Source organism: Piliocolobus tephrosceles, chromosome 6, assembly GCF_002776525.5.
Source record: "Piliocolobus tephrosceles isolate RC106 chromosome 6, ASM277652v3, whole genome shotgun sequence".
In the NCBI taxonomy this organism is placed as follows: domain Eukaryota; kingdom Metazoa; phylum Chordata; class Mammalia; order Primates; family Cercopithecidae; genus Piliocolobus; species Piliocolobus tephrosceles.
In genome coordinates, this window is record NC_045439.1 from 118231352 (window position 1) to 118259145 (window position 27794).

General features: G+C 33.8%; 1 long non-coding RNA gene across 1 annotated transcript in view; it reads right to left on the reverse strand.

Annotated features, from left to right (window-relative positions):
• LOC111552857 overlaps nucleotides 1–27547 on the reverse strand; it is a 30058-nt gene extending 2511 nt beyond the window's left edge. The window contains exons 1-2 of the long non-coding RNA XR_002734760.3: nucleotides 27486–27547; nucleotides 20733–20832 (exon numbers count right to left, since the gene is read on the reverse strand). This is a non-coding gene — a long non-coding RNA (uncharacterized LOC111552857). The remainder of the gene's footprint in view (nucleotides 1–20732; nucleotides 20833–27485) is intronic.
• Between the last annotated feature and the right edge of the window lie 247 nt (nucleotides 27548–27794).

Consider the following 27794-nt stretch of genomic DNA (forward strand, 5'->3'; position numbering starts at 1 on the left):
TGTTCTCACTCATAGGTGGGAATTTTAACAATGAGAACACCTGGACACAGGAAGAGGACCGTCACACACCGGCGCTGTTGTGGGGTTGGCGGGGGGAGAGAAAGGATAGCATTAGGATATATACCAAATGTAAATGACTAGTTAATGGGTGCAGCATACCAACATGGCACATGAATACATATATATATATATAAATCCTGGCATTAATAGTAACATGGATGAACCTGGAGGACATTTTGTTAAATAAAATAAGTCAATCATAGAAAGACAAATAATACATGATCTCACTAATATGTAAAATCTAAAAACTGCTAAACTCAAAGAAGCGGAAAGAAGAATAATGATTACCAGGGATGGGAGGAGGGGGAAGGATTGGCAAGATGTTGGTCAAAGGATGCAAAACTGCATTTAAACAGCAAGAATAAATCTAAGTTACCTATTTTGTAATATGATGACTATAGTTCATAACAATGTATTGTATACTTAAGAATTGCTAAGACAGTAGATCTTAAGTGTTCTCTCCACAAATAAATGATAAATATGTGAGTCAATGCATATGTTAATTGGTGTAATTTAGCCATTCAAAAATGTATACGTTTCAAAACATCATGTTGTACACCATTAATATAAACAATTGTTACTTAATTTCAAAAAATTAATAAATAATAAAGCAAAAAAAAGCAATTTGGTTAAGGATTTTGAAGACACTCTTTTTCAGGTTAAGTGAATTTCCTTCTATCCCTGGTTTGTTAGTTTTATTGTAAATAAATGTAGCATTTTTTTTTTTTTTGCATTTTCCTTTTTTTCCAATTTTTTCTTCTTAGAGTTATAAAAGTAGCATGTTACTGTTTCCTGAAGGTGCTTTTAACTAATAGTTCTCAAATATTGTAAGCTTATTTATTTTGTATTCTTTACATTATTGTGATTATTTCAATATCTGAAGTCTTATGGGATATATTTACACTAGTTTTTTTTTTGTTTGTTCATTTGTTTTCTTTGTTTCTTATTCTTGGTTTTTCTTTTGTGTTTGGTTATTTCTGATTGTGAACTGAGAATTTTTCTTGAAGAATTATTTGTAATCTTGAGTTATTTGAGACCTAAAATGAAGGTTTATCCTCTGGAAATAGTTTGCATTTGCTTCTTTCTGGCATCTGGGTACATTGCTAGTCTAGAAACACTCTCAACTTAAAAAAGAAATGGCTTACATATTTGCCTTTTTTGTTGTTTTGGTAGCACCTAAAAAATGTTAACTGGAGATTTATGTGACTTGTTTTGGTCAATAGAATGTAAGCAAACGTGACATATTATTTTTGAGCAAAAGCTTTTAGAACAGGATTATATTTTCCCATACATTATTTTTCCTGTTACAATAACCAGCAATATTTCATACTGACCCTGCTTCATTATCTGGGTTCCAGTGGGGAAAAACTGGACTCGAGCAACACTGGGTCTAAAACGTCCATGTAGTATGAGTAAGGGATACGTATCTGTTGATGCAAGCCACAGACTCTTTGAATGTATTTGGTACTAGCACATAATCTAGCCTAACTTGACTGCTACAGGCTGTGACTAAGGTCAGTAGGGATGTACATTTGGGATGAGTGTTGTGACTCTCTTTGATGAGAGCTAACAGCCTCCTGCTATGATTCAGAATGTTTTTGTCTAATTATGGTTGTCTGTGAGAAGACTGCGTTTCGAGTCATGATGCTGTGTCATGTAAGGGGGTTTCCAGGGCATGATTCATGGAGTCTAGGAGACCTATAATGGTGTTCACAGGAAGGCTACAGTGACTTTTACAGCTTGGAAAGCTGCTTACCAAAGTTTGGCTCAAAAAGTCTTTTGAAACTTCTCCTTGCATGATTTAAGGCAGAGGAATAAGGCACAGAAAAAGTTAATTATTTTGCTATGAAACAAAATGACATACATAATCATATTTTCTAACTTTTCACCTGTCTCCCTAAAGCTGATAATCATCCATGAAGAATTATGCTTAAACTGTGAAACATTAATTTTTTCTCATGTAAGCACCCCATTCCCTAACATAATGCTCTTTAAATCCCCAACTTAAATGAAAGTCTGTAAAAAACATCACTTCACAAACATAAGCTTAAAATATACACATAAACATATTTTATACTCAAGATATAAAGGGTCTTTCTGTTTTTCTGCTGTTTGATTTTTATTTCTATATATTGCTTTACATCTATAAAAGTGGGAGAAAAATCTGTCAATATAGAGAATATGTATTTTCTTCTTTTGTCAGTGTCATGGCCTGCCCTTGATAAAAGGTACACAATACCTAGAATCTGAAGGACTATGCCAGTCTGTGATCTCAATTCAGGTCCGTGTCAGGGGAGCTTTATCCAGATGGGTTCTTTGAATTCCAACAAGAGGCCTGGCCCCCAGCCAGGACAAGTCTTTGGAGCTGCAATATTAAGCATTGTCACCAGCTGCAGAAGCATGATGACTGTAGAAGCTGTCAACTGTCACTCATTCCCAAGATCACTTCCCATCCTTGCGTTTGTTAGCAAAAAAATAAAACCCTAGGTTTATCCATTAAATATAAGTGAAATTGAATAACTGGTTTCACTGTTAAAATGAAAATATCTGCTCCATGGCCCGTATTAGAAAAGAAGAAAGATTATCTAAATAATGAGTGTTGAATTCACGTGTGTGAAAATATCTCACTGTTCCTTTGAATTTAATCTGTGTTGTTGGGGTAATTATCCTAAAACACAGTAAAATGCAAGAAACAGCTTCAGAGGAGAAGGTTTTTTGTTATCAGTTGCACATCTTATGAAATGTAGAAAAATTATAACTTCCTGTTTTATTTAAGAACCTAAGTAGGTACCACAATAGAGGATGAAAGGAAGAAAATCTGAACGGAAATGGATGGACTCTTTAGACCTAGAATTTTAAATATAGTTATTCAATTTATTGCTTGAAATTATATAGTTTTCTTAGTTCTTCATTTTAATTAAAGAGAAAAACAAGTCAAATAATCTCAAGGTTTATTGAGTGTCATCTTACTAAGTACTTTATAATTGTGTTGGTGTAGAGATTCTGTGATCAGATTGCTTACCTAATGTAAACATCACATACAATTTGGAGAAAAAATGTTGACCTCTCTTATATACTATAAAGAGTGAGGAGCTATGAAAATTACAGAAATAAGAATGAGAAAAGGAAAAGAAATTTTTCACATTTTTCCATTTTGTTACTAAGAATAACTATTTCTATAGACACTTTATTATTGTTTCTATAAATGATAATACTTTAAAAACTATTTTGAAGTGAAGAGTTGCATGAGGAAAATCTAATTATATCTAATTTTTGGTTCACATGTAAACAAATTAACTGCTTCTGCATTTGCATGATAATATTATTCACCAGCTTTAGGATGAGATAAATGTAAAACAAAGTAGTTAGTTAGACTTAACTCTCTTTAGTATTGTTAATAACATAAAGAAGTATAGGCTTTTCCAGATCTATTTAAAATTATATAGTCTTTGATTGTCCGGAGCTTATTAATCTACGTTGGGTTTGTTACTAAAGTTCACAGAGTATAAATCAAATTATTGAGTCAGTTACATAGAAAGAAAAGTCTAAGATAAAGAAAGGCCCTTGCAAAGAGAAACTATATTGTTTGTAAATGTAAAAGTACTAATTTAGATGGCATATGGCAACCACTGGGTAACTGTCTAAGCAATTGTAGGAAAATTAGACGATCTGTCTTATTTTTAATCTAGCTCCATCAACTAACCCTATTTTAGATGGTGTTAACACCAGTAGCTGGTGCACCTGCCAAGTGTGGAGATGAATTAATGCTAGTAGCTGTTACATCCGTCAAAAGGGCAACCAACATTCCATTTGCTATTACCTTTAACTTCACCAATTTGAATTGCTGCCACTCTCCAGATTGCTGCAGCTTTCCTGGAAAATTTACCACTCTATTTGTCTTCTCAGAAGGCTGGAGCACAATTGGTGGTGGAAAGGAGCATTAGTAGGAACACTTTAAGGTTCTAGCTGTAGAAGTGGACTGTTTATGTAAAAATAATCAAGGTTTTGGAGTCTGTATTTGAATTCAACTTCTGCTTCTACACTTTTAACAAACTGTGCATTTCGATGTATGTTGAACTATTGGTACCTCAGTTTCCTCTCTACAATGAGAGAATGCAGTGAAAAAATACACCTCAGTGTTTTCACGAAGGTAGAAAGGAATATGTATATAAAAGTCCCTAATTTGACAGGCACAACCAGTAAGCTCTTTCACAGCTTCCTTGGTACTAACTCTCTAGTATGCCCAGTGCATTAGTCTGTTCTCACATTGCTTACTTTTATGACAAAAACTGCAATTACTTTTGCACCAATATAATATAAAGGACTACATGTATTAGTCTGTCTTCACACTGCTATAAGGACACACTCAAGGCTGATTAATTTATAAAAGAAAGAGGTTTAATGGACTTACAGTTTTCACATGGCTGGGGAGGCCTCACAATCTTGGTGGAAGGTGAAAGAGGAACAAAGGCACATCTTACATGGTGGAAGGTGAGGGAGCATGTGCAGAGGAACTTCCATTTATAAAACCATCAGATCTCATGAGACTTATTCACTGTCACAGGAAGAGCACGGGAAAAACCCAGCACCATGATTCAATTACCTCCCACTGGGTGCCTCCCATGATACATAGGAACATTGAGAGCTACAATTCAAGGTGAGATTTGGTTGAGGATACAGCATAAGTATATCACTGGGTAATTTATAAGGAACAAGATTTTTTTGGCGTGTCGTTCCACAAGCTGTACTGGAAGCACAGCTGTGGAGGCCTCAGGAAACTTACAATCATAGCAGAAGCTAGAGGGGAAGCTGGCACATCCTACAGGGCTAAAGCAGGAGGAAAAGAAAGCAGTTATACACACTTTTAAACAACCAGATCTTGTGAGGAATCGCAAGACACCATTAGGAGGATGGTGTTAAACCATCAGAAACCATCCCTATGATCCAGTTACCCACCAGGCCCCACCTCCAACACTCAGGATCACAATTGAACATGAGATTTGGTTGGGGACACAGAGCCAAACCATATTGCTCTACTATTGACTTGGAACAATATCAACTGAGGATTGATTTTTTTATAGAATACATTTCTATGGTATATTGTAACTTCATAAACAAAATATAAAGTAATTTATTTTTTCTTTCTGGGAAGGAAGTTTGATAGGATAATGTAAAACAGGTTAAAACACTTGCAAGAGATCACAGAACAGATTGCAAAATGGGTGAGGAAAAATAGTGGTTGTTTTTTAAAGAAAATTGTGAAATATTCATTTTTAAATTATTTTTGTTTTTATTATATAGCAATTTAGTATAAATTTAATACACAATGCAATATTTGCTATTAGTTTATGTTTTTATGCATGTGCATGTATTTAGAAAAGAATGAAAAGGATTGCATTTCACATCTGTGTTCATGCAGTAAGAAACAGTGTCAACATGTGTGGAATGATAAGATTCTGTTAAACAGAGATAATTCAGAGAAAAGAGGCCCTTGGGACCAGAGGTCACTAAGAAAAAATAAATCATAGAACTCTTGAGGAGCTACCGGAAATTCATAATCTGTAGATAAGGGAAAGGTTGAAGTAACCTTATTTGACATTGGAATTATTATAGCTGTGCCTAAAGGAAGGGTTAACAGACATGACTACACTGAATCATTTAATGAGCTTTTTTCTGAGTAAAGATTCCAGACTTCAGTGTTTGAAGAGTTTTTTATTTTAGTAGCTTACAAGTGGAACCTGAGGAGATAGATAAATATTATATGTATGTAATATTATAGACAGATTATATATGTATAAATAAATAATATACATAAAATTGTAAGAAATTTTTAGGTGTATTAAAAATGGAGATTAATGAGTAATAGTGCATTAATGTTATTTTATTAATTGTGTCAAATGCACACTCTTCATGTAAGATGTTAGTAAAAAATAAACTGAGAGTGGGGTATACAGAAACTCTGTCCTACCTTTTCAATGACCCTATAAATCTATAATTGTTCCCACATTAAAAGTTTTTTAAAAAATGACAGAGAAGTTAACTTTTGGGGGAGCTGATATTAAAATTTAGAAAACAGTCATGCAGTGCTTATCAATGGAGCTATGTTCTGAGAAATGCATCAGTAGGCGATTTCATAGTCATGGGAACATCATAGAGTGTACTAACACAAACCTAGATGTCATAGCCTACCACACATCTAGGCTATATGGTATATCCTATTGCTCCTAGGTTACAAACCTGTATAGCATGTTGCTGTACTGAATACCGTAGGCAATTTTAACATGATGATAAATATGTGTGCATCTAAACATATCTAAACAGAAAAAGGAAGAGTAAAAATATATTATAATTATATGGGATCACTGTCATATATGCTGCTCATTGTTGAATGCAATATTATTATGTGGCTCATAACTATACTTATTTAAGAATGTAGGTAACATCACATGTTAGAACTTTCCAAGCAGTGTTATATATTTTATCTTATTCAGCCATCACCAAATTCATAGAATATTGTATTAGTTCACTAATGCTCCTGACATAACAAATACCAAAGACTGGATGACTTAGACAACAGAAATTTATTTTCTCACAGCTCTGGATGCTATTAGCCAAGATCTAGGCTGTTGGCAATGATGGTTTCATTCTGAGGCCTCTCTCTTTGGCTTGTAATTGGCCATGTTTTCCATTTATCTACATCTGATGTTTCCTCTGTTGTCTCTTTCCTCTGCTGTCTGTGTCTTCGTCTCCTCTTCTTCTTTTTTTTTTTTTTTTTTTTTGAGACGAAGTCTTGTTCTGTCACCCAGGCTGGGGTGCAGTGGCTGGATCTCAGCTCACTGCAAGCTCCGCCTCCCGGGTTTACGCCATTCTCCTGCCTTAGCCTCCCAAGTAGCTGGGACTACAGGCGCCTGCCACCTCGCCCGGCTAATTTTTTGTATTTTTAGTAGAGACGGGGTTTCACCGTGTTAGCCAGGATGGTCTCGATCTCCTGACCTCGTGATCCACCAACCTCAGCCTCCCAAAGTGCTGGGATTACAGGCATAAGCCACCACACCCAGGGTAGTAAGTATTTTAAAAATCTCAAGTAGATAAGTGAAAAGATAAGCATGTCAATTATCAATGTTTAAGAAACATGTAGAAGATATAAATACATGCATTAGATTTCTATTTCCCTGTGTGATGGAGTAATGTGTTTCACTCATACATTTTGTGGGGACAAGATTCAGCCTATAACGGAGAGTAAGAAAAAAAAGGTTAAGTTACTATCTCAATATTAAATTGCTACCCAATTGATGGAAAAGACATAAACCAAATCTGCTTTTGTCCATACTGAATGCCTGTCCATACTGAATAGACAGAAATATGCAGTTCTGTCTAATCATTTTAAGAAGCTTATTGGTAAAACACAGTGACAGTTGTCTCTTAATTTGTCTTAAAATATTTATAGAGTCCCAGAATATGTTCTAGTTGCATATCATTCAAACATTAAACAAATACGTACATAACATTTTTCCTTGAGAGACTTGGTCTAGTTGGAAGCACAGACATATAAATAAACAATTGTCATATAGAATAAGTGCTGTGATAGATGTATCAATAAGGTGCCAAGAGAAAAGTTGCCAACTCAATTTGAGAAACTGGATGGAAGCTAGATATGAAAAGAGTCAAGAATTTTTTTAAGAGATTGATTTTTGAGCACTGTAGGAAATAAGAATTCATTCATCAAGCAAATTGGAGTGAGTTGTGTAGGAAGGAAAGTATAATTCTCATTGTACATTACATGTGAAAAGTTAGAAACCTGATTGATCATGATGGAATTCATTCACCGTGTTTGGAATGAAGTGCTAAAATAGGGTGTTGCTAAGAGATGATTTTAAAAGGTCAAGCAGGGTAGTTAGATACTGAGGGTCCTATAGATTCTACTATGGATTTTAATTTTATTGTAAAAGTAATGCATTTCAAAGATGAATTTTAAGCAGGGGAGAAAAATAAGATGTTTATTTTTAAAATGTGATTGCAAAGCTACATAGAGAATTTTTGAAGGAAAATAAATTGATGACAAATAACAATTTAAAAGAATATTGCAATGATATTCTAGATATGATTTAAAAAATCTCAATATGCTAAGTGAAAAGGAAAGCATATCAATCATCAATGTTTAAGAAATATGTAGAAGAGATACATGCACGCATTAGACTTCTAGTTTCGCTATGATGGAGTAGTGTGTCTCAGTCAAAACTTTCTACTACACAGACAAAAGATACTTTAAGAAAGAAGTATTACTGATGATTAAGTGACCATTTTATAATTATAACATGGTAATTCAACACAAAATTATAAATATTCAGTATTTATTTGAAATATGTGTATAGCAAAAATAAACAGAATTAAAAATAAGGAATAAAAACTGCTTAAAATTTGAAAACAGTAAGCCTTAAAAAGATTTGTACAATTCAGGAAACCAAATTGACCTAAGTGATATAATACACTGAACTCAACAACTGTAGAACACTGATTCTTTTTAAGTGCACAAAACCAAACCATATGCCGACTCATAAAACTAGCCTCAATAAATTCTCAATAAATTGAATTATAAAAGTTTGTTCTCTAACCACTATTCATTTAAAAATAAATTTCATATTACATTGTGACTTTACAATGTGTCTAAGTAGAAGGAAGAAAGTTCCGGTTGCCAATATAAGAGTGGAAATCAGTATCAGTGAAATAAAGTGTATACAGAATAAAGAAACTAAGAAATTCAAGAAAGCAAAAACTCCATTGAAAGAATTCATAAATTTCACAAATGTCTCAACAAACTCATAAAGCAAATAGAACTAACAAATTGCCAATATTAGAAGTTAAAGAAGGTTATAAATCCTTCATATACTTAAAATCAGATATTATAAAATTTTTTATGACAATATATTTTACAGCATTGATGAAGAAATTTTTGGAAAAGAACAAAATTAGTAAAACTGACAAAAGAAGAAATAGAAGATCTAAAAAGTCTTAAATCTGTCAAATAAATTGTATCTGGAATGCAAACCACACCACAAAATCTTCCTGCCTGATCAGATTACTTCTCTGTTGAAATTTTCCCAATATTGAAAGAAATAATGATGGTAAATTTACATTTTTTTCAGAAAATTAAAAGAGAGTGAAAATATTTAACTCATTTTATGAAGTCAACATAATCTTGTATGTAAACCTGAAAAAAGGCAATGTAAGCAAGAAAAATTAAAGACAATATATTTGTAAACAACATGAGAATTCCAAAGTAGCGTATTACAAAATTGAATTCAGTTATGTACAAAAAGGTATATCATACAAAGTGAGATTCATTTTATTAAATAAAACATATATAACTTTTGAAAATTCATCATTGTAATTCAACACATTAATTAAAAAGGGGCAAAGCCATATATCATTTTTCATGTAACTGAAGAATTTGAGAGCATTAAAATCCTCTTAGTAATTAAAATAACAACAAAATCCCCTTAACAATCTTGAAATAGAAAGGAACTGACTTAATCTGACAGTTTAGAAAAAAAATAAAAAGGAACTAGCACTATTCTTTGTGGTGAAATACTGAAATATATAAAAGCGTTTCCCACTGGTGTCAAGAATGTAAATATTGTTTACTATTCTCTTTCTACTGAACATTTTCCTAAAGTCAAGTAAAAAAAAAAAAAAATGAAATGTTAAAAGTTTGGAACCAAAGTATAAAAACTGTATTCAAGGATATCATGATTTTCATATGCAGAAAAATTCAAAGAATCTATAAACATGCTTTGAGAATTAATAAGTATTGACAAGCAAACATAAAAATATCTTTTGATATAAAGTAATAATATAATTTCCATATACCACCAAAAATAATTCAAAATGAACAGAAATGAACACTTGCAATAGCACAGATTACATCAGATTTCTTAGAATAAACCTAATGAAAGAAATGTAAGCACTCTATTAATATACTACTTAACACAGCAATGAAAAAATTAAAGAATGTCTAAATAAATAAAGAGAAACAATATGTTAATGATTGGAGAACTCTATTCTCTTCAGCTTGATCAATATATTCAATGCAATCCAAATAAAATATTCTACCAGCATTTACTTGTGAAAATTCAGAAGATAATTTACACTTATATGGAAATTGAAAAACTAGAGAAGAGACAAGATTATAAACTTTAAGAACTGAGTTAGACGACTCACATTCCCAGTGTTAGAAATACACCCTAATTTATATGATATGACTACTGGCTCATCAATATACACATAAAACACTGGAGTAGAGTCCAGAGATTATAATTCTATGTCACTTATTAGTTTACTTATAAAAATGATGCATCTGAATTCAGTAGTCAATGATGGTCTTATTAAAAAATAATTGTGGGTAAATTCAATATCATATTTTATAAAAACATCTTGACCCTTACCTTACATAATACGCAAAATGGACAATGGGTAAATTGACACTGACATATGTATGATAAAACAATTAAGATTCAATCTAAACAATAAGTAGAAAACTATTATTGTAACTGAGGTATGCAAATGTTTTTTAAACTAGTAAATGGCAACAAAAATTATAAAAGAAAAGAGAAAAATTTGACTTTCTTAAATTTATAAATTTCAGTTCATTTAAAGATACAAGGGACAGGCACAGTAGTTCATGCCTGTAATCCCAGCACTTTGTGAGGCCATTATAGAAAGACTGTTTGAGTTCAGGAGTTCAAGACCAACCTAGGCGATAGAGTGTGACCTCCGTCTAGACACACACACACACACACACACATAAGATACAAAATGAAAGTATAAAGAGGCAAACCACAGAGACACAGACATTATTTGCATTATATATATTCACAAATAATTTGTATCTAAAATATAGAAAAAATCTACAAAGCAATAAAAGATGAAAGCAAATGTTTAATTTAAAAAAATACTCTGATAGGAAATGCATCATAAAGATAACTTATGAAAATCTCATTAATTATCAAGGGAAAGCAAATAAAAGCATATATTATATCACTAATCATCACCAGAATGGATACAATAATTTTTGAAAAACGTAAAACTTATTAAGTATTTCTGAGTGTATGAGTTGACTGAAATTGTCATACTTTTCTGAAGAGAATATACACTGGTACAAGTTTTGAAAACTCTTCGTTATATCACTAAAGCTGAGCGTGAACATGCCCCATAATCAGCAATTCCACTCAAGTGTATTCTCAACAGAAACCTATTCACATGTTCACCAAAAGGCACATATTAAAATGCTCATAGCAGTACCATTCAAAAGAACCAAAAACTGCGAAATAATCAAATGTACATCAATAGTACAATAAAAAATGAGTTGTGGCATATGCATTTAACTAAATAATATAAAGCCAATGAGAATTAACAAACCATCTTTGCACACAATATAGATGAATATCAGAAAATAAATTAGATGCAAAGTAGAGCATACTTTATGAATACATTTATATAAATTTCAAATTAGATAAAGCAGTCTATTATGAAAGAAATCAGAATAGTGGTTACCTCTGAGTGGTTGTTTCACAGATATCATTACATTATAAAAATTTCTACAACTTCATACTTAGGAATTTTGCATGTTTCTGTAGTTTTTATGTCAGTTAAAAACTGTATGCAGCATCTGAAAATTAACATATAATGAATGAGGCCAGATGAAGCCCTTTTGTCATTTAGTAGCTTTGGGGATGGTAATCAAGAAGAGAGGAAAGGAAGACTTTTATTTTGAGGATGGACTAGAGGAAAGATAAATGTATTTAATTTTTTATTTTAAGGGAAATGTGTAATAGGAGGGTGTCATACTTCTCTATATCAAGAATTTCCATATAGTTTGATTTCCTTCTTAGCAACTCACTAAGAGAAAGGAATTACTAGTCTAATTGATCAAAGCTCAGGATATTCATTGAGCCATATTTCACTAGTGAATTTAGTAACAGAGTACTATTAAAAAGCTGTTAGGCAGGGCATGGTGACTCACACCTGTAATCCCAGCACTTTGGGAGGCTGAGATGGGAGGATCGCTTGAGCTTAGGAGTTCAAGACCAACCTGGGCAACATAGGAAAACCCCATCTCTATTTAAAAGAATTTAGACAAACAAACCAAAAGCGCTTAATAATGTGTGGCTTCTCCTCCCTTACAATTCCTGCTCCTGTGCCATGTGTTAAGGAGTACTAGGCAGGACCTGACAACTTGAGGTTACAATTGGTCAAGTGGCACTTGCTTTTCATCAACTTCTCTGCGCCTTCAATGGTGGGTTAATATTAGACATTACCAGTAGTCAAATAAAATCTGATTTTTCTCAATAGTGAATGTCCTCAACTGAATATCCACTTCCTAGCCACCCTTACAACTTGTGGTAGCCCTTTGTGATAAATGATTGAATGCTAAATATATTTTGAAACAACATTCAATAAGATTTCTAACAGATATGATATGGAATATGAAGAGAAAAGTCATGAAAGATAACAGGGGTGTTGAAACAGAATGATGTTTGATGTTGTCAACAACTGTGATGAAGAAAATGGTAGAGTACATTTTGAGAGAAGATTGGTTATTCCTTTACAATGTGTTAAACTTGAGGTTTTTATTACACAGCCAGGTGACAATGTTTAGTAGATAGTCAGATACATGAGTCTGGAGTTCAGGAGAGAGGATTGAGATCTGAGTAATTACACCATTAACAGATGAAGGAGATGAAGATCCAGCAAAGGAGATTAATAATAAGTGAGTAATGAAATACAGAAAAAAAAATCCATGAAATATAGTATCTTAGAGATCAATTATGTACAATGCTTTTGATTGGTAAAATATAGTGAGGACAGAAAATTTGTCACGGGAGTTAGAAAAGTGGAGGCCACTGGTGATATTTTAAGGAGAAATTCCAATGGAATGGTAAAACTAAATGCCCGACAAAAGTGAGTTTAAGAAAAAATACAAGATAAGGAATTTGTATATTAGTTCCAGCTACTTTTTTGAAGAACTTTCATGCAAGGAGAAAAATGAGTAGGAAATTTGTTGTTCTTGTTGTTGTCATTGTTGTCTAATGTATTTCATATAGGATAATTAATAGCATACCTATAAACTAATGGGATGAATCCAGTAAACAAGGAAAGCTTGATGAGTATGTTAAGAAAGGAAAAATATTTTCTTTTTTTTTTTTTTTTTTTTTTTTTGAGACGGAGTCTCGCTCTGTCGCCCAGGCTGGAGTGCAGTGGCTGGATCTCAGCTCACTGCAAGCTCCGCCTCCCGGGTTTATGCCATTCTCCTGCCTCAGCCTCCTGAGTAGCTGGGACTACAGGCACCCGCCACCTCGCCCGGCTAGTTTTTTGTATTTTTAGTAGAGACGGGGTTTCACCGTGTTAGCCAGGATGGTCTCGAACTCCTGACCTCATGATCCACCCGTCTCGGCCTCCCAAAGTGCTGGGATTACAGGCTTGAGCCACCGCGCCCGGCCAGGAAAAATATTTTCAAGTATTGTCCTTAAGTCGGTGAGAATATAATACATGAAAGAAGATAACTTTAGATAGAAACATAAATACTTCATTTATGGAAACAGACGTCTATGTGTATAAATGCTTGTAGCTAAGAGGTAGATTCTGTAAAAGTTCTCTTTTGATTGCTTTCCTAATTCTCCTTCATGAAATAGAGAACAATTTTCTGCCGAGAGTCAGGATGGAGAGTGAAGCATCAGAGGTTTGAGGACAGAGCAGAAGGTGTGGGATCATCATCTGTGTGGAAAGTATTTTAGGACATTAGTACGTGAGGAAAGTACAGCATGAATGACAGTCAGGTGTCATAGGAACCTCACTTGAGGTTTGTGCTCGTAAACATGACTCAAGGCCAGTCAGTGTGGCTGTGCGCTTTCTCCAGCCTCATTTAGCTGAATGCATGCAGAAAACTGGTAGATGGAATTGAATTTAAATAGGGTTGGGCTCTTTTAAGGCAAGTGAGATAGAACAAAAGAAATATAAAGATTATTTGCATTGACCTTGGATTTTGAGATAGGAAAGAAGGATAGAGGGAAAATTAACAGGGTGAGGGAACTGTGAAAGGTGATCGAATCAATGCATTGGTTGTCTGTGTAGATTCAGTGATTGTTTGAGATGGAGTAGGAGAGGGGGTGAGCTGCCAGTATAGGAGGTGATGGTCTAAGGAATGGATTCATGATTTTGAGATTATGGATAGGCTGGTAAATGACAATTCTGGGGTAGGACCACGGCTGTGAGATGAAGGACAAAATCACTGAGAGATAATGGTTCCTTAGTAAGTAAGCATTTTGTATGCTGAAATCGTCATGAACTGAGACAGAAATAATGTGGAAAAAAGTAAAATTGAACCAGGACCATACTCATAGGTAAGTGATAGCAAGAGTTAGATATAGTTGTTGATATCATCTGTTGATAAGATATTGCATGAGGGTTTTAGTTATAAGACCCCAAACCAGCGCATGTGGGTTCCTTGATCTCACTAGGGCTGTTTTGATATAGTGATAAATTTGGCTTGACAATCCTTACTAATTTATTGATTATTTTATTTCCCATGTCAGAACACAGAAGTAAGTAATGTGATGTTCCAAATGTATGTTATATATTTTATAAAGTGATCCGTATACTATATTGTATTGTAATAACTATCACATTATCTTCTGGTTCAGTCCCATTTCAGCATCCTAATCTCATATAGATTATAATTAGCAGTGGAGTCCCTAATTTAGATAACTGAATATCACATGTCTTTGCTGCCTATGTTTAAGAGTCATACAAAATTCTTGCTCAAATTCCAGGAAATATAAAAACAAAAAAGAAGGAAGTGTTTAGGGAGAATGTAAAATGCAGGCCAAACCAAGGAATCAGCTTTGAGAATTTAATAAAATATCTGGAGTCTAGACAATACGTCTCAATACTAACGAACAAACAACTAAATTTTACTCTTTCATTTTAAGCTTTCTCACTAGCCATTACTCAGATCTAAATCTCAACAGCTTTTTAGGCATTTGATACCATGAACTCCTTCTCTCCTAATCCCCTTTTAAACTCTTTTTGCTTTACCTTCCTGGCATGATATTCCTCCCATTCCCCTTTACTTTCCCTTTCTCCTTCTGATTTTCTACCTATAGTGATTAGAGCTGGATCAAGTCACTCAATCTCATGAAACCAATTTTTTTTTCTATAAAATCTGTACAATTATTTATTACATAAAAATGATGGAAAGATTAAATAAAATAATGGTGGCAAAACACCCAGGACAAAGCCTGACTCATAACACATATTAGCCATGTCTCCTTTCTTTTCCTTTTCTGGCTTACCTTGCTTTGCATTCATTTAATTTTGAACACTCCCCATATCTCTGTCTTAGGTCTCTGTCTTTCTGGGACAACTGAGTTATTTGAACAGCTTGATTATCACATAAATTTGAATTCTCAAAGTTCTCATAAATTCTCAAATCTACATCTTCTGTTTAGACCCAGAAACATAGAACTGGTTTTCTGTCATTGTTCACAGAATCTTTGCTTTTATATACAAGTCACCTTCATATCAATTAGAAAAAGTCAAATTAATATAATCATTTTATCCCTTTCAAATTATCTCTCCCTTTAAACAGTTTATTTTTCTTTGTAGCTCTTTTATCCTCTCGGTAACTCAGGCTAAGGGACCTATGTAATTTTCAGTTCCTAGGTTTTATTTTAACTAAGAAGACAGAAGAATTGGTAGGGTAGCTCTCACTTTTAGAACAGTTAAACTTTCATTCTAATGAACATTGAATGCTTAGGTAAATCAACTATTGAATCAACATTTAAATACAGAAGGAGTACGTTGTTGAAGTGCAGAAATAACTCATTCAATGTATCACAGTTTAAAAGAAATGCCATCTCTTGAAAGGTAGAAAAAAATTATGTCAGAGAGCAAAACAGATATCCTGTTGAAAAGAATATCCGAATGGAGAGGTACCAGGTGATAGGGCAGTACATATTCTGAACAGTCAATTACACATAGTTTAGTGGTATTTTCTACTTTGTTGTACAGATCACGCAATAACAAGAGACTTTGTGTGCATTTATAACTGCCTGGAGAATAGACTAGAGTAGCGTGGTAATGTGTGTATATTATAACCAGTAATTCTTTTTGATAAAACTGGTGAGGAAGAAGGAGAATTAGAGGCAAATGAGAGGGCCTTCTGTGTGCTGAGAACAGCAGATGAGCAGCCCCGCTATTGCTTCCATTTGGATAATGGAGCTATCTCTGACCACGGCTAGCTATTCTCCAGGCAGCTGGATAGCAAGGAAAAGGTAATGCTACGCTATTCCTGCATGACAGAAAGGTCTCTCTAAGCTCTTTCACTAAAAACCACTGACTCTTTCCAAATTGCTGCGAGAAACGTCACTCATCTAGTACAAGCCTATTTACCACATACAATAGCTTTGAACAATTCCAGTATATTCACCTGAAACATACAAACATATGCTCACTTTCTCACAATGCTCTATCATTAAAGGAAAGTTATGGAAGATAAAATGCAGAATATTTGGACCTATAATATATAATAGTGAAGAATCTCCATAATAGCCAAAGTGCTGCAAGTATTAGATGTCATTTTCTGTAAGAGCTCACAATGAAAAGGAAGAGAAATTATAACTTGAAAATGAAGGTGCAAAGTGAATTATACTTTAAAGCAGTGATGTGCTGTTAAATGTCATTGGTTGACCTCATGTGTTTCTTTTTAATGCAGAGTGAAAATGTAAAACATTTAATCAAAGTGACTGAAATGGATTTAAACTTTTCTCTTTGTCTTTCTTTCCACCTGTCATCTCCTTCATCATCATTGAGAATATTGTATTTTGGAATAAGTATTAATTCTTTTCATTTTACATATATATATATATATATATGTACACACAGTTATGCATGCATTTATGTATATGTGCTTCAGTATCTCACATTTATCTTACATATACACACACACATACATTCTGGAAAATAAATTGTGTGATTTTAGGGAAAGGAATGTTACAAAGTAATTTGAGTCATTAATAAAACTAGAAGATAGTTGTTTTTATATTTTAACTAAGTGACTAGTGTAGAATAGTAAGGGAAAAGCTACTCAGGGAAATAAAGAGAAAGCTTTTTACATATTAGGGAGTAGATAAGGATATTTGGTGTCATCTTTTTAGAGGAAGCAGTGTAGTCGAATGTGATTTAATCTGTTGGTTGAATAAGGTGACAAGTATTAATAGGTGAAGTGATTTCGGTTGATCTGTATATGGAAGTTTAATGAGGGGCAATATATATATATTTTTGAGACGAAGTCTCGCTTTGTTGCCCAGGTTGGCGTGCAGTGGTGCCATTTCGTCTTACTGCAATCTCCACATCCCGGGTTCACGCCATTCTCCTGCCTCAGCCTCCCAAGTAGCTGGGTCTATAGGCACCCTCCACCATGCCCAGCTAATTGTTTGTATTTTTGGTAGAGACGGAGTTCCACCATGTTAGCCAGGATGGTCTCGATCTCCTGACCTCATGATCCCCCCTCCCCGGCCTCCCAAAGTGTTGGGATTACAGGCGTGAGCCACCGCGCCTGGCCCTTTTCTATTTATTTATAATGTTTAGATGTATTATGATATTTTTAACTTTTATTTCTATTCAGAAAATAAAGTGAGGATTATTATGTTCCCAATCTGTGACAGCATGCCAAGGCTTGAGGCCAGGGCATTGTACAATTTGAATAACTATTAGTGACACTACTTATGTGTTATGGTCAACATTCTTCTTAAAATAAATTTTCAGGATTTCAAAGGAAGATTACTTTTGTATGTCTAATATATCTATCTATTGCTTGCTTCTTAGAGAAATCAGTTTTCTGTATCCCCGAATATTTTTCTTTAACATAGTCTTATTTTATGGAATAACAAAAAATTAGCCATGGAATTAGTTACTTTGACATTGATCTTCCACTGCATTTTGAGATTATTTGCCTCCTCCTTTATCAAATTACTCCATATTTCATGGTTCCAGTGAGAACCATGTCATAAAACAAGATAGTTTCAGTGAAGTTTACAAATTACTTTTTAACCAAAATCTTTGTGGTGCTTTGGAAAAACCATTACATATTTAAATACTACATAGGATCTGTGCATTAAAAGTGGGTGTGTATTTGAAAAAATATATATATTCTTTCAGAAAATGGGAAACTACCTCATATTTTGTTATTTAAACTTTGGTAAAATGTTAAGAATCCTCTGTTATTAGAGAACAGTCATATTGTGAGTGCCTGCTTCATCAAGGAATGATTTAAATACAGTTTACCAAGGAAAAATAGACATTACCAATATTTATACAGTGAATCAGTGTCGTGTCTGGATTATGGAGTTTAGATAATGAGCTCAGAGGGTGGTCTGAGAGTGAAAAACAAGGTCATTAGATTAGGTAAGGAGAATCTTTGCTTCTTTAACAAACAATTAGCCAATTAACGTCTTCATCCTGAAATCAACTAACCAATTTGTAAATCTGTAAGACCAGCTATGCATATGAATCAGATTGCCTCTACCTTCTTCCCTTAATGCATATACTTACTAGCCTGTCCATTATACTTATTTAAAAATTTTATACCTGTAAAAATTGATTTGAGACTTAAAGATGACAAAGATTATAATCTTCCTGTAACCCAGAACCCACTGAAACCTCTTAGTATTCACTAATTATTTCTAAATCACATATTATATCCTGAGGAACGTGATAGCTGCCAGGATAAAACAATGACTAGAACATGGTTGGTATCTTTTAAGATTCTAACTCAAAAGGGAAGATGTAGTCTTATCAAAACATTAAAAGGGAGAATCATTAGTATTTGAAGAAATATGCACAAAGCCCTATAGACACACATAATCAGGGATGACCAACCTGTAATTCTTAGGCATTGCTTCATTGAAAGAAGACATTGACAGATTCTAGATGAAAAGTGTTATTTGCCAAGCAGAAAGGATGGATGAGGAGTTGGGAAGCTGATGTTTCAAGAGGAGGGAACACTTACATATACTTAACACACAAACACATATACATATATGTGATATGTGCATATGTGCATGCATATGGTTATGTAGTTTTCTTTTCTGTCAGGAAATATGAGATCTCTGGGTCGGAGTAATGGCTGCTGTTTATTACTCACAGACTACCTTAGCACTAGTTCCTATGCTCCAGTTTCCCAGAGGACAATGTGACGAGGGCCAGGTGTCCACATGATTGTGCAGAGGCGTTGTACTACTGGAAAGGAATCAGTAAATATGGAATCCAATACAATAAAACTCAGAACTTCTGTAGGGCTGATGCATTTGCCCCCTCTTCCCTCGAAAGGGAGGGAGTAAGAAAGAGAGATAGACTTTTGTTTAAATAGAATATAAACAAATCTTTTCCTGTTAGGGAAGAGGAAGGTCTCCACCTGGAATGTGAGCAAATCACTCTGAGGAAATTAAATCTCTAATCCTTTGGAGGGATACCTTATCTCTAACTTCTAAGTTATGTCTGCCATTTAATCATCCTTTAATCAAGTTTTTCAGTGGTCTTTGCTCAGAAAGCCTAGACTGTGCAGAAATATGAAAACATTAGTAAGAGCTGTCTCCCAGTACTTACAACACGGGAAAAGGCATGAAAGCTTGAACTGTTGTTTGCATTTAAGAAACACAGTATGTTTCAGTACTGACATGAATTATCTATCTGGTCCATATTCCATTGTGAAAAAATACTTGAAAAGAAGAAAATAAGCTTATTTGACTTCTAATTAGAGAACACTTCCAATTATGTCGTGGTATTATTTTATCCTTTCAAATGAGTCAGTTGCTCTGAATAATACATGGTAAACACAATCCAAATAATGTCTTTACTCTTATGCATTTAATAAGTTAATTTTAAGTTTAGCTTTTATTTAATTACCATAATTCTCATATACAAGAAATTTGAAAAAATCTGGTATCATTTTAGTAAGTGAAAAATGAGAGACAAAGCCAGCTATCATTGGCCATAGTAAATTTTTTCCTTTAATTTAAATGGACAGAAATTGTATTGTTTTTAAAGTTTTCAGAGGTGTAAACTGCTAGCCTGAACTGCTTTATGTTTTTTGACCTAGTTTTCTTATAAGATATGGTAAAATGTTAGCTGTATTCCCACAGATATTTCCCTGATCCAAGCCATATGTTCAGAAGGGAGTGACAGTTTTAGAAGGCAGGGTGGAATTATGATGCTAAAAACTGGTAGACATAAAAGAGATCCTGACCTGGGGCATGATAAAAGGTAAGTTTATAGAGAAGACATCACATCTCTGGCAAGAAGGCAAAGAGTAAAAGTTTAATCTTCACATTTCCTAGATTTTTAAAGTCTATTCTCATTTTTTTTTCCCTTGAATTCATATACTATTTGTTTCCTTTTATGCTGACATGCAGCAAAGCTACACGGGCGAAAAAAGAACAGGCCTATACCTAGACAGGTTTCCTCTCTATGTGGACTCAGTGGAATTACCAATCACTTCTTTATGTTGTTAATGTGAGAATAAAATGGGATAATAAATGTGTAGGTAAAACACTGAACAAGCATAACTCCTACAGCAAAGTCATAAAGTACCATATTTTTCTCTCACACCCAAGTCTTACATTTGTTCACTGGGGTCCATTTCTTCTCTTTCCCTGGATGAAATCTCCAACAGGTTCCACGAGTTTGCTGTTCCTTAAAATTTGTGTTTCTCAACATAGGCTATAACATAGAATAACACGGGGAACTCTTAAATACACTGATGCCAAGGCTTATCAACAAAACAGGTAAATGATAATTTCTATTTTTTTATTAACCCTTTAGGGCCTATGAATAGAGAGATGAGTAAAGCACAGTTTCTGCCCACTAATAATAATAATAATAATAATAATAATAATAATAATAATAATAAATAAGTATCCCAAGGTGATTCGAATATGCAGTTAAAGTTGAGAATCCTTGGTTTTACATAATAAATCATGTATCACTTTCATTCACAAAATACAACATTGATTCAGATATTAGAAAATTCAGTCCAAAATATCAACATTCTGAACTGGATTTAAAGATAAATTTCTCCTCTCTTGCTTGAGCCAGCTATGTGTGGGTGTCCCGAGTAGGAAAATGGATATGATTGGCTCCTTGTGTCTTTTGTACCTACCGTCTCCCTGACTCCCAAGGTGCTATTCCTGACTCTTTCAGGACTAAAAGGTAACTGCTTTCTAGCCAGTTTCCTTGTATAGAATACACAGTGACTCTGCATAGATAGTTTATTTATGATTCATGACTCATTTGTGATTCTCATGTATTTTCTGTGAAATACTCCAGCATTATTTGTCCTAACAAGCCCCAGAGTGCAGGCCAATCCTCAGTTCAGCCATCTGTGTCCAGCCTGGTCCATCAGCATTAGCCAGTCTGTGTTTTGACTTTAAATTTCCAGGCAGGAGTCAAATAGCAAGCTACTCTGTACCCCACCAGTAAGAAACAAGACAGGCTGAAGCCCCTCTCCTAGGCTTGAGGTGAGATCCAAGCAAACTCCACTTTCTACCTTGGAGATACCTATTACTAGGAGCAACAGCACATCAACTCTAAAAATTCTGACTCACAAATCCTTCTCATGATTATGACTTCCCCAAACATATATAGCCTCTATGTGAAAGAGGTGGTTAAGAGTCATCAGATAGATTTTTGAGCACTTTTTAACATTTTTACCCTAGTCGGGTACCATACTGTGAAAACAAGTATGTACATTTCTAGAGTTCTCGCCAAAATTTATATTTCCATATCTGTTATATGGGGAAATTGCTTAGCAAATAATAAGTCACCAACAGATATTATTGATAATAATTTTGATAATTAAAATTATCATATTATATTGTCATAAGATATACTGAAAACATTTGTATCATGAGTGAGACTGTTACAAAAACATAGTGTCAGTGCCATCTTAAGAAATGATATGAATTTGAATAGAATTATAACATTTTAAAATTCAACACAAAGACCAAAGGGCTAATGTTCTGACACATAAGGCACAGTTCCTCAAAGATCTTTGAATGTTTCTTTTCTTTTTCTTTTTGAGTATTTTCCCTGGATTTACAAGCAAAAAGAGATTTACTCAATAAGCCACCAAGCATCACTAAGACCATGACCTCCCTGCCTTGCCAAAATAACAAACAGCAAACCACAATATCTATAATAATTTTAATTCTTTAAAACATTTTAACATCTGCTCTAGGGTATGAAAGTCAATGGAGAGGAAATATTCCCATGAGTTTCTGCAGTGAGAAAGAAAAATTAGCAGATATACAATATTATAGCATGGATAATGATAGCCTTCCAGGACTTACAGAAATTTGCCTAACCAACTCCCTCCTGTTCCTAACTAGTTGATCCAAAATTAAATTAGTACTAGTGAATGAAGAGTAAAGGAAATAAGCATCTATTACTGTATACATGTGACATGAAAATAAATTGTCCAAATTGATTACTTTATGGGAGTATATAAATATAGTTTTTTTTGATAATTCTTTTGTCATTTCACAACCTTTTCTCAAAGAAAAATATTCTCTTCTTTCAACTGTTTTCCAATTTATATGTGAAAATGACAAAATGCATGTTTTCTGAGAAACACACATGAACAAGTTAGTATCAGTGCACCTTTAATATTCACTAAATGGTATTTTGTCAGCACACTGATGGAAGGTGGGGTGAATGGCAGAGCAGAGAGATCAATAAAGCGTAATTAACACAATCACAACTAAGACTAAAAATTAATGCCCCTTAAACTAATCTTCATGTAATTATTCTTTCTCCATTTTCCAGGTATTTGGTTTGTAACATTTATTTATAAATTTGAGTTAGCGCTAGAGGAAAAAGTAAGGATGTAGAAAGAATGTCTATGAACTGGTAACAATCACAGGGATCCTGGAAATACTAAGTAATTTATTTAAGATGGTCCTTATGACCTCCTGGATTACAAAAGAAGTAATACAGATATATAAATTGTATAACTATTTATCTACCAATTTCGCTTTACTTAGACATCTCCCTGAACAAGGGTACTTTGCTCACTACTAAGAAATTATTTCCATTTTCATTGCTCTTGAAAGCAAGGGATACTTTGTACATGTTAATAAGTACAGTGAGTTAATAAGTATATGTCATCATATCCTATTAACTATTGATATTGTCACTTTATAATTTTCTATTATCAGTACTTCAAGAATTTCTCATTTAATTTGTTGGTTTTCTTTTGGCAGAATTTTTTGCTGTCCAAAAAATTATGAGACAACATGAGTGGTTATTCAATTCATTACTTAAAATATTGTGGATATATAATTGACTATTGAAATTATACTCTGCTAGTAAGTAAATGCAGATACATTATCTTCACTTTCTTTGTCAAACAGGAAAGAGACAAACCCAGAAGCTGAGCATCATGTCAAGTTTGTATTAGCATCATTTCAATCATGAAATGTTTTGCTAGTGTTAACACTCATGTTAACGCTCAACTTGAAGATAAAACAATTACATGAAACATGCAGGGATCTCAGTGTGTGCAGTAATGTGTGCTTATTGTGAGGATGGGTACCCATCTTCACCTGCCTGGGTATATCTCACCACTGTCTAAGACATCACGTGTTCAGAAAGTGGGCACATCAGTGCAGAACTTTCTGTTTCAAGACTTGAGGCTATTTTGTTCTCCTTTCACTGAATAGGAGGTTTGCCTACATCAAGCTAGGGCATTTTTTTTTTTTTCCAATAAAAGTAGCCAAAATGAGAAAATATACTGTTCAGTCTCCGTAACTATCTTCAAAAAGAGAAGATGCCATTTTGTTTATTTGTCTATCACCACTGCTTGATAGTCATAAATTTAGTAATGTAAAACTATTTAAATATCTATGAAATATTCATTGCTTAGAGAACTAATTGACATATGGGTAGTCTGTTTAAAAATTTCATTCCATTATTTACATTTTGGATAAATCAAACATAACCAGAATTATATGAATTATATGAATTATAATCAGAGTTATGTCATAGCTAAAATGAAGATGAAAAACAGAAAATATATTTAGTTTTAAATATTTAATCAAAGTGGTTGATTATTATCCATTTGACTATTGGAAGTTAAAGAAAAGTGATGTTGGCATAAGAATAACATTATAGGCATGATGAGATAAATGAGAAGAGGTAGAAGCAGAGCCTCTGTCAGAGTATAATTTTAATTGTCAATTATGTATCCACAGTATTTCAAGTAATGAATCCAATAACCACTCATGTTGTCTCATAATTCTCTTGGTGGCAAAAATCCACCAAAAGAAAACCAACAAATTAAATGAGAAATTCTTGAACTATTGACAAAAGAAAATCATAAAGTGACAATGTCAATAGTTAATAGGATATGATGACATATGCTTATTAATTCACTATAATTATTAACATGTACAAAATATCCCATGCTTTCAAGTGCAATGAAAATGGGAATAATTTCTTAGTAATGCGCAAAGTAGCCTTATTCAGGGTTCAAACTCGTATTTCCAATATACTATGAAATATTTGCATTTTTGACAGCATTTTATAATAACAGACACATTTTGGGGATGCATTTTCTTTAGCCATCTCATTTTATTTTCTTTGGTGTAAATGTCTCAAACAAACGTGATTTTTTTTTTTTGTTCCTGTAGAGCCAACAAGATTAATCTTTAAAAAGTAAGGTTGCCTATATGAAGAAAAATTTTAATTCAGTAAATTGGTGTTAACTTCGTATATTATGCATATTTTTATAAGATATTACTCAAAGAGATATGAAAAAGTCAACATTTTGTAAACACAATTCGTCAGTGGGATTTGATGTGTTTCAGGGCAGGCCCTATTAATTCATTAAAGCAATACGGGCTTGCATAACCATATATTTAATGCCTACTATGTTTGGGGCTAGATATAGAGAACACAATAGTGACAAAAACAAATCTCATGTAATAGTTAAGCTTTTGCTGCTAGTAACAGATAATAGAAACAATAGTGGCTTAAACAATACAGTCGTTTAATTTTCAAAATAAACCTCTGAAATATGTGATTTGTACGCCTCACTTTACTGATGAAAAACTGAACTTTAGAGAAATGCATTTTGCTCCACATAACAGTGACACCACTGCAACACCTTCAAATCTTGTTTTTTCTCACCAAATAAGTGGTCAGAAAGCACACAGTTCAGGGGTTCATGCCTTTGCTCGAGGCAGGGTAACTACCCTCCTTGTACCTATCTCCTCCACCATTCCTGGCATTCAGTTTTACGTTCATGATAGCAAGCCTTTTCTCTTCCCTCAGGCATGAGACCAACATTATAGGCATGAGGAGATAAATGAGAAGAGGTGGAAGCACAGCCTCTATCAAGAAAGCAACATTTTCTGGAAATCACTCAGGTGACTTCTGTCTGGATCTCACTGGCAATAATTGCATTACATCGTCACCTCTACCTGCAAGGAAAGCTGGGAGAGTTTTCGGGTGGATATATTGCTCCCTTAATCAAAATCAAAATCAGCAAAAAGTGGGGAGTGGATATTTATATGCAGTAGGAGTACATGCTGTGGGAGATTAAGAAATATGCCTAAGGCACAAAACTGTGAAGCCAGGACTTATTTAACTTCAGGTAGCCTGACTCCATAACCCATATTCTAAACTTCAAGAAAAATCACAATGTATTAAGGAATGAAAGTGATTGTCTATAAGAGTATATTAGAAAATTTAATTTCAGCCTATCATGAAAACAAATTAACTAGAGAAAAATTATAAGCATAGAAAAATATGGTTAATCACGAATCATCAACATAACATCAACATTTATAATGACATATCAAAATATATATGGGTTTAATAATTCTTCTTGTGATATTTCTTCATTGGTTATTTCTTATTCTTGTTTTCTCTTTCCTTTTTCTAAATTTTTCTGTACTATCCTAGTTGGATGTTTTCTGATTACTCATCTTTGAAAGAGGTAAGTTTTTCTTTTGTTGTTATTGTTTTTCAAAAGGAGCTATTTGCAGAAGCTCCTAATTAGGAAGCGGCCAGAGTCTTGTTTCAGGATAATGGGATAATCCAGAATTTTGCCTGTGAACTTTGTTACCTTTTATTTCTAACTTACTAATGTGGCCATAGGATTATTGACAGCACATAATGTATTTCCACTCCATAGAGAGACTAGATATTTGGAGCAAACATTATTTCTTTGTGGGCTTTCTGATTTAGCTGTTCCCTCTGCTTTTCAAAACCAGACGATGTCAAGAACTCCAGCTTTCCGTGGAGGTACCGTACGTCCACTCTCGGAAACAAAGAATTAGACATTGCACTGTACACTTACCCTTTAACTTAGATAGGTGTAATTTTCTGTCTCTGAAAAGTAAAGTTATAGGGATTCTGTCCTGTATATCCTGCAGCCTTCCTGTTTGTGTTCTGCTTCTGAAGTGTCTTTCAAAATGTTTTTAACTTCTTATTTTGGAGTAAATATGGATTCACAGGAATGCAAAAAGAAATGTATAGGGAAATCCTGTGTACCGTTCATCTAGCCTCCTCCAATGTCAACAATTTATATAACTATAGTAAAATACAAAAATTAACATGAAATTAGCAAGGGTGCTATCCACAGAGATTATTCACATTTCACCACTTGTAAATAAATTTTTATATGTACGTGTGTAGTTTGTATAGTTTTATTATATGTGTAGCTTTGTGTAACCATCACCACAATCAAAACACATAATTGTGCCAATCCCACAAAGCTCCTGCATGCTACCTCTGTATAGCTCCACCCTATCTTATCCTTAACCTCTGACATTCAATAATCGTTTCCCTATTTCCTTAGTTAAATGAAAAGAATCATACAGTGTGTATACACACGAGATTGGTTTTTTTATGCAGTATCATTTTCTTCCTGTTCACCTGTTGTTGCATTTATACACTTTTTTTTTTTTATTATTAATTAGTGGAATTCCATGGTGCTGATATGCCATGGTTTGTGTAACTCTAATCATGGAAGATCATTTTGGTAGTATCTACTTTTGCTTTTATGAACAAATCTGCTATGCCTATTAGTGTAGAAGTTTGTATGTGAAAATAAATGTTTCAATGTCTGGAATAAACGTCCAAGAGTGCAGTTAGGCCATTTGGTAAGTCTCTTTCTAGTTTTAAAATAAATGTCTGAACTGTTTTCCAGTTTGGGTGTACCATTTTACACTCCCAACAGGAATGTGTGAGTATTATTTTGGTCATCCTGTAAAGACAGGCAAGAACTCCACCTCAAATTTTGCTTTGAGGTTGAGACTGATGATGCTGTACACATACATCAAAACAATATGCAAATGTTTATTACTTACATAATTGCAGTCTCTGGGAAGAGTAGGGCAGCCTTCTTTAACAGTTCTTAAATGGCTTGAGAAAATAAAAAAGGGAGTCTGGCCGAGGAATTCTTTTTTTTTTTTTTAATTGTGGTTAGGGGATGGATCTGGGTTGAGGTCTTCCTTAGATATTCAGTGCCAAAGATAGAAATACTTAGGCTTTATCAACTTGACCAGACCAATGGTAGGGGGAAAAAGGGAGGGTGAGCCTTAAAAGCTGTCGGCAGAAACATCAGACAACTGAAGTCAAACTCCTTATTAAAATGAATGATCTAGGTTCTTAACATC